This window comes from Ambystoma mexicanum, chromosome 8, assembly GCF_040938575.1.
Source record: "Ambystoma mexicanum isolate Mex_15411 chromosome 8, UKY_AmexF1_1, whole genome shotgun sequence".
Taxonomy (NCBI): domain Eukaryota; kingdom Metazoa; phylum Chordata; class Amphibia; order Caudata; family Ambystomatidae; genus Ambystoma; species Ambystoma mexicanum.
In genome coordinates, this window is record NC_090929.1 from 30,621,790 (window position 1) to 30,635,281 (window position 13,492).

Below are 13,492 nucleotides of genomic sequence, written 5' to 3' on the forward strand. Positions count from 1 at the left end.
CTGTTTATGAACATGCCTTCGCCTCTGACTCCGCACAGCACGGAGAGGCTATGCACATGCTGAAAGCGGCTCTAGCGCAAGGCAGAGAATCGCACCATAACGAGAGGGAAGGGTGGAGCATCCAGTGGGTCATGAGGAAGACTCCAGGGCAGATTACATTGACCAATGCATGTTGTGTGCAGTGGCATCGGGAATCTGGTGCCAGTCACGCAGCCCCTGTTTCGGTGCCTTACAAAGCACAAACAGATAAAGGTTTCTTGGAGGCTAGTAGTAGTAATGATAATTTAATAATTTAGCATTTATATAGCGCTACGAACCCTCTGGTATCTGAGCGTTGCTTATTATTACCCACAGTGTGGTGCTCATTTATCGACCTCTGAAGGATGAAAGGCTGAGTTTGGCCCTGCTGGGATTCGAACCCACGTCGGCAGGCTCTGCAAGGATGTCAAAGCGAGCGCTTTACTTGCTGTGCTATCGGCCAGGCCCGGATCCAGGAAGTTTCATCTGGGTGGGCCAGGTTTGTGATCGGAGGGGGGGGGGCAATTTCCATTGTGGGTGGGTGTATGAGTAACTTAAAGTGCTGGCGTGAATCCAGATCTCACAGAACCTTGATCCAGAAATAAATGTCTTCCCAGCGCCGGACAAAAATACATTTGCACCGCTCAATAAAAAACACTACATAGCAAAAGAGAAGCAAGGAAAATAGTGTTGCAACATCAATCTACCGATCTTCCCTTGCCATCTGCTCTCCCCTTTCTATTATATTCACTTCTCCATCATCAGCTCCCTCTGACCACTGTTCCCATTTACCAACACTACCACCTACCCCAAAAACACCCATCATGTTTTTCTTGGCCTGGCTGGGGAGAATACAGGGCGATGCTTCCTCCTCCTCTGTGAGGACTGAGAAGCGAAGCCCCCAGTCTTTGTTCCATCTCAGATGGTGGGCACTCAACGATGCCACCCTGAACACTGTGGCTACTCCCAGCAGGCACCAAAGACACCCCCACCCCCCTCCAGAATACTGAAGCAAGGAATAGGGTATCTTGTTTCTACCAAAATGACATTTCAAAGCACATTTTATTTTTTGTTGCATTTTTTAAGACCATTTTTATTGAGATTAGTGCACGAGGGAGTGCTAGTATGCAGGAGAGAGCCTGGGTTGAGGGGGGATTGGGATCAGGAGGCATACGGTGCAATTTGAGGGGTTTCCGGCCTCTTGGTATCGATCCTGGTGGGATTTTGCAGGGAGAAGATGCCCTTGCTCCCCATGCCATGCCCCTGTACATCATTGTCTGGCAAATACTGTTTACATACTGGTTATGGCTTTTTGTTTGTTTACTTTGATTTGCTATTGAATTTCACAATTTTGTTGAATACATTAGGCCTGATATTTTCAAAGAAAGGTGTGCGTTCTTGGCAGGTCCTGACACATGCACTGCCCATCTATTAAACCACGAGTGAGGCTTTTTAAAAATAGCTTATACTGTGAACTGAATCACTTCTGGAAGCAACTAATATCTGCAGATAAGGGACATTGTGATTGCTTTGCTCAGGATCACACACACTTTACTTAAGCAGTAAAGCCAGAATTTAAGACGGGCTTGAAATTTAGATACTTGACCACGCATCTTCCAAGCTCAAGTTGGTACAAATATGTGTTGAAGTTTGTTTGAATACCAAAAAAAATATATATATATATATATTCATTTTGATACACATACTTTACAAAATCACATGATAAACCAACCTGACACGGTCATCATTGTAGAAACGTGTTGATGAAAAAGAGCAAGGGAGTCCTTTTGTTTTGAATCCTAATTGCACCACTCCTGTTTGCAGTTTTTTGTAAAAGGCCTCCATGCAATTGTAATTCTTTCCACCAAGTACTGGCAAAGTGAAGCATAAAACACTGGTAAATATCGCCTTTGATCTTCGCTTTTCCAACAAGTGTCTGGAAAAGTGTAAATCCCTCCTACAATGAACAATTATGGGAGCCATCCACAATGGTTTCTTTTGGAATCTGCCTGCTTTTACCAGTATGTAAAAGTCAGGCGGATTCCATAGGAATCCATTAGCATAGCACCATCATAAAAATACATGCTGGTGGAAACCCAATTGGATTTGACAGGGGATCCTGTAAGAGCAGGCAAACTTGTTAGTTCCGATCTGCTTTTCAACTTCGCATGCCACATCATACAAAATCCTGCAGTGCATAAAGTGTGGTGTTAAATGCTTTTAGTGCCACTTTTTCCACTCTGCTTGATTTGGAATATGAACCCCCTCCCTGACCCCCCTGATTGTAGCTTTATTTTCCCGATCCTGAATGGAAGCCTACAAACTACAGCATAGAAATGAATGATAATTTAAAATAAATCTGTTAAAACACAAATGAAATGCATGAGAAGGTCATTGTTTCATAGAACTTGTTCTGCATCCCCTTGATTTATAATCACTCAACAGTCGCACATTATATAATTTTAAGGAAAAAAGTGCCACAGCAATGGTTGCTGCCAGTTACCATTTCGCATCTCTGATCACTTCCTGTTGTAAATAATCTGCCACTGAGACGCATTAAAAAGGTAAGACCTCACTGGGAGGGCGTGTGTATCCCTGGCTGTTTGTGTTTGAGGGGAGAGAGACAGAACAGAGTATGGGGTCATGGACATTTGTCCCTTGTCAGATATTCAATCCACTTCTGATTGCACGCTGTAGGACATATTTAAATACTGCTTTTTAGTCTTAAAAGATATACGCCTTTCATACATTGCCAGCAACATTAACGAAAATGCTCTTCTCGTGTTATTTTTCAGGTGTTCGTGAGTAATCGTCGGAGAGGCAAATGTTCACTGGGGCGAGGGGGGTGGTGGTAGTAACAATCCTCCCAACCCACAGGCCTCCCCATCACTGGTGGGGTGCCGCAGCAAATCATTTCCATTTCCGGCACTGCCTAAACACCCAGCACCAAGGATTTACATCCTTCTGTCCAATCAAGGCTCACAAAACACTTGATGTGTTCTGTTTGCATGCAAACTCTTAAGTTATTGAAACAGTATGAGGTTATCAATTCAGTACTTGCCAGTTTGAATCATGAAAGGTTCTGGCAGAGTAGACTAAGCTTTCACACAGACAACGATACATTCTATTAAGGTCCGATCTCCACTGGCAAGTACCTATGAGAAGACCTGAAAACTAGTCTATACTTGCCATCCTAGCCTTGTCATTTTCATGTAGGGCATTGTTGGCGCAAACCGGTGAGGTGCAGCTGTATTCCCTAGGCATAGCAAACAATGCAGCCACATCTGCGCATATACACTTTCACTTAAGGGGACAAACTGAAATCAACATGCATTGGCAAAGCCAACAGCCTCGGCTTTCGATAAGGCATGGATAGGCTTTTGTCAGGCACTGCCATAAAGGTACCACCTGGCCATTCGATGAGAACAGCTGGGAAACTGTCCGAGTATGTGGGCATATGATGTCATTGCCTGGCAAAAGTCTAATACCTATACACAAGCCAACACTGCTGACTTTGTGATTGCTCGTTTTAGACCGGACTCCCGTGCAAAGAACAGAGGCATTGACACAGATATTGCTTATAAAATCTACTTTTTTTTAAATCACACCAGGGTCTCATTAACAGATGCAATGAAGTAATTAAACACTCAAAAGACTTCTTAGATATAAAACTTGCAGGTCCTATACAACACAAAAATTAGTGTTACTTTTCGTTGGGTGGGTAAATGACCAAACGCACCAGAACAAAGTCACTTGCTAATGGCTTGTCCCCTTCTGTAATGGCACAGACATACTAAAGAATGATGGCATGGAATGATGTGCAGAGCAATGATAGTGGTAATGTTTAATTTAAATCCTTGAATCTATCACTTTTTGATTTTACTCCTCTCCCCTCCAGAATTACACTTTTGTTACTACCAACCTTATTTTTGCACTTGTACAAGTTGTTAATGCAGCAGAACATATATTTTCAATGCAATTTGTAAGGGCCCCCAGTCTTTTGATGCACCTTTTTGTAGAAATCTGTGTGCCAACACCATCTTGTCATTTGTTTGATATAGGTAAGCATTTTATTAAGCATGAAGTGAAAAAACGCTATATTCCCACCCAAAATACAGAAACCAACTTTTTAGTTGTAGGCAGCCTGCTTGAGTAAGTGTGCTACCTCACTTAGAGGTGTGAATGGCCCTTCACCTCCCAGTCGTTTGTGCTTTCATGTCTGTGAGGCATAGATCATTGTCCAGGGCAAGCAAACAAATCCCGGCCGGGCCTCCTGCGGTGCAGCTTCTCAGAATGCCAATCTCTCAGAGATTCCTGCTGCACGTTTAGAGTGAAATGCCCCCCCCCATTCCCCAACTCCCCCCCCCCCCCTTGGGTTCCACATTCAAGGTCTCCTTTCTAGAGGGGTCAGGGGGTGGCCTTGGGTGGGGGGGGGCTGGCCCCCTGCTGGAGCCGGGCCTGTATCGGACCGCCTATAGTAAGCCCACCCTCTCTTTAAGGGGGGGGGGCTGGATCCTCCCTGTGCATTCATGCCTATTGCCTGCCCCCCTCCTGGCTTGTGCTTAGGTTTGTTTCCCCTCTGCCCCAGATTGACCTGTGTCTGGATTCTGCTCCCATGTGCCTATATTGAGTCCTCTTACCGTATCCCTCCTGCCTGCTGGCCTTCTTATGCCCTCACCATTTCAACACAATCCAACGCAGCAAAATAAAGTTTGAACGAGAATAACAATGTAAAGCAAAAAAATGGGCGCATAATGTATCCCTTGATTCTGGGTTCCAGCTTCCTGTGCCCATAATGTATCCCTTGATTCTGGGTTCCAGCTTCCTGTGTCTATATTGTATCCCTTGATTCTGGGTTCCAGCTTCCTGTGGCCATAATGTATCCCTTGATTCTGGGTTCCAGCTTCCTGTGTCTATATTGTATCCCTTGGTTCTGGGTTCCAGCTTCCTGTGCCCATAATGTATCCCTTGGTTCTGGGTTCCAGCTTCCTGTGCCCATAATGTATCCCTTGGTTCTGCGTTCCAGCTTCCTGTGCCCATAATGTATCCCTTTGTTCTGGGTTCCAGCTGCCTGCTCCTGTCTCATGATTCTCCTCTTTTCGTCTCTCCTAGGTTTGCTGCTCCGATGGCGCCTGGGGTGAGCAGGGCAACAGACTTCGCCAAAGAGAGCATTCATTGGCGCTGCTGCCAACTTCCACGCGGAGGGCTGAAGTGCAGATAGCGGCTCCGGAACATCAAGGTATGTTGGGCTTCTGGCCGCACACCTCAGGGGCGGCTACAGAGACCTGCTGAAGTGAGCATTACAGCGGATGGGGGCCCGTGGGACACTGCCCTTACCCCTGCCAGTGCTAGCAATGGATGACTAGTTCAGACACCTGAGGAAGCCACTACAGCAAGAGCTGGTCTTGGTAATTTCACCAATGCACAGGTATGTAGGGAGCGGGGGGGCTCATCCAGATGTTCTGCTCTGTGAAGGGACTTTGATACGGCTTTCTGAGTGACTGGCTTGTCTGGAGAAATGCGGCTTATACCCTCGTCCAGGGTATCGAACTGTAGCCCGGGGGTGGAGATGGAAAAGGGAAACGTGGTCAAGATAAGAGGGTGAAAATTGCTGGCGAACAGGCGGGGAATACAGCAGGTAGAAGAGACATTGAGCGCCTGGGGGTATATGTGCATCGCAGTGGTCCAGGTGTTGAACAAGTGCCATTTTCACAGGCTGTTCCCATGTTATTCTTACAGTGTTCGATTGCGTCGTAGGTTTAAAGTGCTTGAACCACCTCGATTCCAAAGCCTGTAGCTCTCCAGATGTTTTCGACTACGGCTCCATGATATCTGACCCCTGACTTGGCTGGCTGAGGCTGATGGTAGTTGTAGTCCGACAGATTGCAGACCGCTGGCCATGTTGAATTGGTAGATGCTTGCTCCTGGTTTAATACACAGCTGTTCATCTGATCTGGAATTATCGGTCCTTGGGCCCTGATCAGCATGTTTCTAAAGGCCGGGCTACTGGATGGTACTATCAGCATTTTTAAGTGAGGGTGGGGGTTGAACTCAGGCTGCAGGCTCCTGGGAACTTTATGGGAATGGTGCTAGTGTGTGGGGCAGGGCTCCTCTTAGGCTGGGCACTTCTGAGTTAATTTGCATAATACAGCCTTCTCGATTTGGGTTGCACTTATCTTGTCCTGTTAATAGAAGGCAGCATGCAGATTGTGTGTGTGTGTAGTCTTAAAAGCAGAAAGGTGTGAATCTAAAAGCAGAGATTCAGGCTTTTGAATGTGGGGACAAAACCCAGAGATCCTTACAAAAGTGCATTCTATGACCTAACACTGTGTAGCAATCCAGATCCTAAGCCAGCGCATAGCATTTGAAAGCTAAGCAGAACCCTCCTTAATTTGCATTTGATAACATCATCACCGGAAGTGACATCACAGGATAATGCCCACTACGTATGTAATAGACAGGGTCCTGGATACCTCACTTATTGTTTGAGTGGAATCAATGGTTTTTATTTAAGAGAAAGACATATAGTCTAGTGTGGTCAGCCGACGCGTGTTTCGACCTCTAGGGTCCTAATCGAGGCTATTGTGTAGGTAATTTTTGCCCGAATGGTTCCTGGAGCCAGGGCCCAGCCAAATCCCATTAGCTTGGAGTAGAGGGGATGGAAAGGAGCCAGGGCTCAATCAAAACCCACTAGCTTGGAGTAGAGGGGATGGAAAGGAGCCAGGACCCAGTCGAATCCCACTAGATGGGAGTAGAGGGGATGGAAAGGAGCCAGGGCCCAGCCAAATCCCACTAGCTTGGAGTAGAGGGGATGGAAAGGAGCCGGAGTCCCGCCACATCCCTCTAGCTGGGAGTAGAGGGGATGGAAAGGAGCCAGGGCCCAGCAAACCCCACTAGCGGGGAGTAGAGGGGATGGAAAGGAGCCAGGGTCCAGCCAAATCCCACTACCGGGAAGTAGAGGGAATGGAAAGGAGCCAGGGCCCAGCCAAATCCCAGTAGCCGGGAGTAGAGGGGATGGAAAGGAGCCAGGGCCCAGCCAGATCCCACTAGCTTGGAGTAGAGCAGATGGAAAGGCGACTGGGCCCCACCAAATTCCACTAGCGGGGAGTAGAGGGGACGAAAGGAGCCAGGTACAGCCAAATAACACCAGCAAGAAGTAGAGTGGATGGAAAGGAGCCAGATCCCACCTGCCAGGAGTAGAGGGGATGGAAAGGAACCTGCGCCCCACCAAATCCCACCATCGAGTAGAGGGGATGGAAAGGAGCCTGGGCCCAGCCAAATACCACAATCGTGGAGTAGATGAGATGGAAAGGAGCCGGGCCCAGCCAGTGCGCCCTCTGAATTGTGCTGTCCAGCTTTAGGGGTTGGGGCGACGCACAGGGGCGGGTGCTGCCCCACACTACGCAGCCTGAACCCCTACACTAGCCTAGCACCACTCCATACTGCCACGGGCACATCCCCACCCTACCACACATGCACCCAGAAGTCCAACCATCTAGCCCCTAATCTGCCCAGACAAAGCACTGCCTTCCTTTCATTCTCCCACAGGCAGTTGTCTGCCCCTCTGCCCCAGACACTTTTGTACTGTCAGCAGACCCAGGGGAGGGGGAGGAACAGATGGGCAAGGCGAGTTCATTTGAATCGTTCTAGTGGATACATTGCAAATGTGGGCCCATAAGATCTGAATTGTAAACCCTGTGTAATGGCTTCTCCCGCCGGTGCACCAGCGAGGGAGAGAGCACGTAGGGCTCCGCGGGCCGAGGCCTGGCTGCGGAGCAGAAATGAAGGAGACTCACACAGTGGCTCGTGGTTTTCCCGGAACTGCCCTCCTCCTGGCGGGGGCGGGGCTTTTATTCAACACGCCTTACATCCCACAACGCGGTGACATAAGGCGTACACAACACCCGGCTTCCCCACATGACCAGTCTTGTGATCTTGGACAGATCGCTATCCTTCTGTCCTCGTTTTTAGTTTTCTGCTAGTTGCGCGAGTTCTTAGGAATGAATCTAACACCCGAGCAAGTGCTTTATTTAAAAAATACCGGCAAAGGCAGGATGGATTTGGTTTTGTGATGTTGGATTCTAATCGTGGTTTCCCTCTTGATGGATATTGCGATCCTGGCCCCCATCTGCCAAACCTTGGACTTGATTGGCGTCAGTGGAACCGCCAGTCTTATGTGCTTGATTGGTCAGGAGAGGCAAGGGCGCAGGTATCAGCTGGCAGCAGAGTGTAAGACTTGAAGCCAGGAGATCCTGTGTCGCCCTTGGGGCAGCTCTCTGAACAATAGTCACCGCAATCAATGCCGAGGGGTAGCGGTTTGGGGAAACACTTGTCTTTGAGCCCTGCATGCCAGAGGATAATCTCGGGGTCATCCTTTTGGTGTAGTGAGTGCTGCACGTTCTAGGCTGATCCTTCGGGTTGGTGATCTGCAAGTCCGTTGGTTTTTTAATGGGTCTTTGTTGCCCGTGTTGTCGGTGTCCCATAACGCCACTCGCATGCCCGTAAACCCCCCAACACGTACAGACACACACACACACGCCTGTACTGCTCGGGCTTCCCAGTCGCACTGACGTGGCCGGGAACGCCCCTTTTATTTATTCTGCACGCGGCAGCGTGCAACGTCACGCCGCCGCATGCACGTCCCTTCAAGGGGCAGCGCCACACTCCTCCTTTTTCGGGAGGACAAACAAGAAATACTTTAATACTACACACCATAAACCAAATAACCATAATAACACAACACTTCAAAACCGTTCCCCACACACCCCTTTTATTAGCATCCACCCGGGTCCCCTTAATTAACAATCCAGGGCCTCAGGCCGATCAGACATGTGTCCCAATACGTAATCGCTGAGGTAAGCCGGTTTCCCTCGCCCAGCCCTCTGGGGGTACCTCCTGCTTACCTCGGGCATGGATAGTCCATCCGCAGGCACTCCCCGGGCGGGGGACTCTGGTGTGTAAGGTTGGCCTTCTCCGTCATCAGGCACCTCAATTAAGTCCGGTTCACGGGCAGGCTCAGTTCTCGGATCGCCTAGCTTCTTAAACTCACATTGCGGGTGACGGCCGACCTTCTGTCCGAGGCGGTCACAATGGACACCTTGACAGACACAACGTCCAACGGCTCCGATTCGTAGGGAAGTGAGAGCTTTCCATGGGGGGTGTCTGTTCCTGATGAGGACTTCGTCGCCTGGCTCCAGCCGCTGCGGGCAAAGCCCTCTTCTCGTATGTTCCTGCTCAATTCTCAATTGCCGGTCCACCTCTACCTGTTGATCATCCATCCCCCCGGCTCCTTCTCCCCCACTTCGGGCAGCAGACCCCCGAGGGCACCGCTTCAGCCAGGGCCACCTCTGTGGAGGCATACGGAGTGGTGCGGTACACCCACAGGAACTGATGGAGGGCCCTCTGCAGGCACTGTCCCTGGCCTTGGGCAATCCTGAAGGTCTTGTTCAGTGTCCTCCTCAGCCTCTCGGCCTCGCCATTTGCCCTTTGCCAAAGGGGGTGATCTTCCTGTGCTGTAACCCACAGCTCTCCATCAGTTCCGAGAACCGCTCGCTCTGGAATGGCACCCCGTTGTCGGAGCACAATGTGTGGGCGAACCCATGGGCCGCACATGCCTTCTCCACGGCCACCACCACGTGCTCAAAGGCCACAGAGTCCACAAACTCAACCTCTGGGTATCTCGAGTATTCATCCACGATCACCAGGAAGTGGATCCCCAGCGTTGTAGATCCAAAGTCCGCGTGTACCACCTCCCAGGGTCGCGTCCCCCGAGGCATCGCCTCTACGGCCGGTTCTCTCTGCAAAGGAGACGCCGCCTGACACCAGACGCAGGCCGCCACAAAATCGTCCACCTTCCACTCTAGCTCAGGGAACCACACCTTTAGCCTTACATGGGCCTTGGTCTCGCAGCGCCCTAGTGGCCACGGTGAGCAAGGGTGATCACTTCTTTCACCTTAGACTGACGGATGACTATCCGATCACCTCTGAGCAGCAGGCCAGACGCTGAGAATGATAATTCTTCCCTGACCTTCCAAAGCTGCTCTAATCCCGTCTTGTCCTCTTGAGTAGGTCCGGCCAGGGATTCCAGCACCGACTTCCAGGAACCCTGCTACATGGAGTGTCAAGATTTGGAAGCACTCGCCTCCTGCAGCTGCCGCCTCGAGTTCCTCGAGGGGCATTGCATTAGGCGTGGCCGCCTCCACCACCATGCGGACATGGTCATCGGCTTCTTCGGCACATGTCATAATCTTTCCCCCCATGTGCACCTGGGTGTCCGGATAGGTAGTCTGCCGCATTATATGCCCCCGGCCGATACACCAGAGTAACCCCACACTCCAGGAGGGCTGTGCCTTTTTGATGTCCTGGACCTTCTTATGATCCGGCGACACACCTCCCTCTTTAAAACAAAGCCAAAGAACTCGATGGACGGGCGCAGAAATTCACATTTCTCCCTGTGTAGGGTGAGGTCCAGCGACTGCAGTCTCTCGAATGTCTTTGCCAGCCTCTGCAGGTGGTCTACCTCAGTTCTGGCGAGCACCAGGATATCATCACTGATGTTCATAACGCCCTCTAGGTCTGCGAGGGCGCCCCGGATGATATTCTGGAATACCTCCGCTGCTGAGGATACGCCGAAACTAAGTCTCTTGTAGCGGTAGAGTCCCCGGTGGGTGGTGAACATCGTGATGTATCTTGATTCAGGGTGTAGTACCACCCGATGGTAGCCCGCCCGGAGATCCAGCTTGGAAAAGAAACGAGCACCCTGCACTTCCGCAATGATGTCGTCAATGGTTGGGGTAAGGTGTCTCGCTTTTGATGGCTTTGTTCGGCAGCCTCATATCGACACAGATGTGGACAGAGTCAGGTTGCTTAGGTTTCCTCGCCACGACAATCGGGGACACCCAGGGAGTTGGACCCTCCACCTTCTCAATGATGTCGAGGTTAACAAGGTTGGCCAGCTCTTTGTCCACCTGCTCCCGAAGATGAAAGGTTACCCTGCAATGTTTCAGGGCGATGGGCTGCACGGACTCGTCTATGTGCGGCCTCACCGGGTCACTAGCCATATGTCCAATTCCATTGAATAGGGCGGAGTACTTGTCCAGTAGGTCGCTAATGTCCTCCAGGTACACTGAGTAAGCAAAACTGACTATGCCGAGGGCCTCAGCCGCAGCGCAGCTCAAGAGTGTTCGTGCTTACCGGCGTCACATAGAAGCGTGTGGTGATCTGTGAGCCATCATGCTCCACCTTCGCCACGAAGGCACCGTCCAGCGGGATGGGTTCTAAACCTCTGAATGCAAAGATGCAGGCTTTTGGTGTGACCAGCTTGGGAGGCATGTCTTTGGCATCGTAGCACCCATGGGCCATCACATTGACTGACGCTCCTGTGGCCACTAGGACTGGTGACTTGTTGACCTCCACCACACACCTCGGTTGTCGCCTGTTCTTCGTTTTGAAGGCCCCCACACTGGAGACGAAGAAAATGTTCTCTTCCTCTTCTTCCTCCACTTCTTCCACCGGGGCACCCTCCTCGCCCTGGTCCACCTGGGCAACGTTCGGCAGGCAATTCTGGCAAAGGAACCCGCACCATCACGGGCAGGGCTGCCTTGCACACCCGGAAAAAGTGATCCGGCAGCCCACACTTCTGGCAAGACTCACCAGCTCTTCCAGCTCTGTCACTGTGTCCAGAACCAGGTCATCTGATGCCTCTTCCACCTCGCCACATGGCACACACTTCCTCTGTCTTGACTGGACGGGACCCGGCCTCAATCCTGGCTGCCCGAGCCTCGGACACCTCATGGCACCGCCCCAGCTCAAGGATGCGGGGCCTCTTAGCACCTGCCTTCTCAGCTTGCCGGAGGAGCACGCCTGGATAAGCATTGTTCTTATCATAACGGGAAAACTAGGCTTCTTGGTACAGCTGGTCGGTTGGGCCACTCCTTACGTAATTAGTTCTAATGTAGCTGTTTGTAACCAGATGTGGATTGGGGACAGGAATGACCCCTTGTTTCCAAAAATACAGTATCTAGTCGCAAATCACTGGATTGACGGTAAGCCAAGGTAAACCCGTCGGAAACTGTGATCCAAATATGCCGTGGCATGCAAGAATATCCAGGACAACGTGCCTTATAGAATTGTGAAACGTGTTTGCATTTTATTAACTTCCAATCTTGAAACATCCAATATTAACATTTGCCCTTATAGTGATAACACATGTTTCGGCCCTATGAGGCCTTTCTCAAATCAGGGCTAGTGTGGTTATACCACACCAAGGGTCAGTATCTCCTCTTATGATGCAAATGTGTTGGGCCAAATCCCATTTATATATAATCTTCCAAAAAGACCAGAAATCCCTTGCGTTGTATTCGTACTCATAAGAGTAGCTACTGACCCTTGGTGTGGTATGACCACACTAGCCCTGATTTGAGAAAGGCCACATAGGGCCGAAACACGTGTTATCACTAAAAGGGCGAATGTTAATATTAGACGTTTCAAGATTGGAAGTTAATAAAATGCAAACGTGTTTCACAATTCTATAAGGCGCATTGTCCTGGATCTTCTTGCATGCCTCGGCATATTTGTATCATTGTTCCTATCATGTCCTCTGCATCGCCCCATGCACATGCCAGCGACAGGCGCCTGAGGCGGCCATAAAAAGTGTCCAAAGTCTCATCTTCCTTTTGCCTTGCAGACGGCATCACGAATCTTTCGTAGTCCACGTTGGCAAGGGGCAGAAAATGAGCCTGGAGGGCTGTCTTTGCCACTGCATAGGTGCCATCCGCTGTTTGCAGTGACTCAAAGATCTCCTATACCGAAGGACCTGCCGCATACAGCATGCTCGCCAGCATGCTGTCATCCGTCACCTGTGCGGCCCTGAAATACATGTCGAGGCGGTCAACCCACCTTTTCCATCTGGTCCCCAGGCTGGATGGTGGACCCGAGACATTGAATTTGGGAATAGGCTGTAGAGCCGCTGGGGCTCGTGCTTGGGCCATGACGGGAGGTAGTGGCTGAACAACTGGTTGTGCCGCTGGTGGCGCCTGAGGAGGCTGCGGTTGAGCTGCTGGTTGACCGTCGTCCTGAGGAGGCTGCTGTTGAGCTGCTGGTTGCCCACCGTCTTGATCACCGGGCCCGTTCATGGGCTTGAGCACACAGGCACCCCCAGTGTGGATCTTGGGGGCCACAACTCACTCCCACCTCCACACCACAGCACAGTTCTGACACACCCAGGCAAATGAAATGTCCAACCTGGTAATGAGGATGAAAATGGCAGAGTATCCACCCCCACAGAATGTCTCATGCACAGACACAGCAGCTGGACATGATGATGAAAAGGATGTAGTATATGGAAGTCCCCAGCTGCAGTAGCACTGCGTGTAGGCACGGATGCTCCAAAAATTGAGCCAAAAAGATTTTGGGCTAAGCGGGCCCAGCCATTGTAGCCCTCCACCTCGCTTTCACTTGACGTAGGAGGCCCAAA

At 50.5% G+C, this 13,492-nt stretch overlaps 1 protein-coding gene across 3 annotated transcripts in view; it reads left to right on the forward strand.

The window, feature by feature from the left end:
- The window catches only part of LRRC8A (leucine rich repeat containing 8 VRAC subunit A), a 122,851-nt gene that overhangs the window by 17,439 nt on the left and 91,920 nt on the right, over positions 1-13,492 (forward strand). For 2 of the 3 annotated variants that reach the window (XR_011268460.1, XM_069609192.1), the window contains exon 2: positions 5,131-5,446. The gene's annotated coding sequence lies outside the window, so the exon portion shown is untranslated. The remainder of the gene's footprint in view (positions 1-5,130; positions 5,447-13,492) is intronic. The other variant, XM_069609191.1, reaches the window with a different exon arrangement.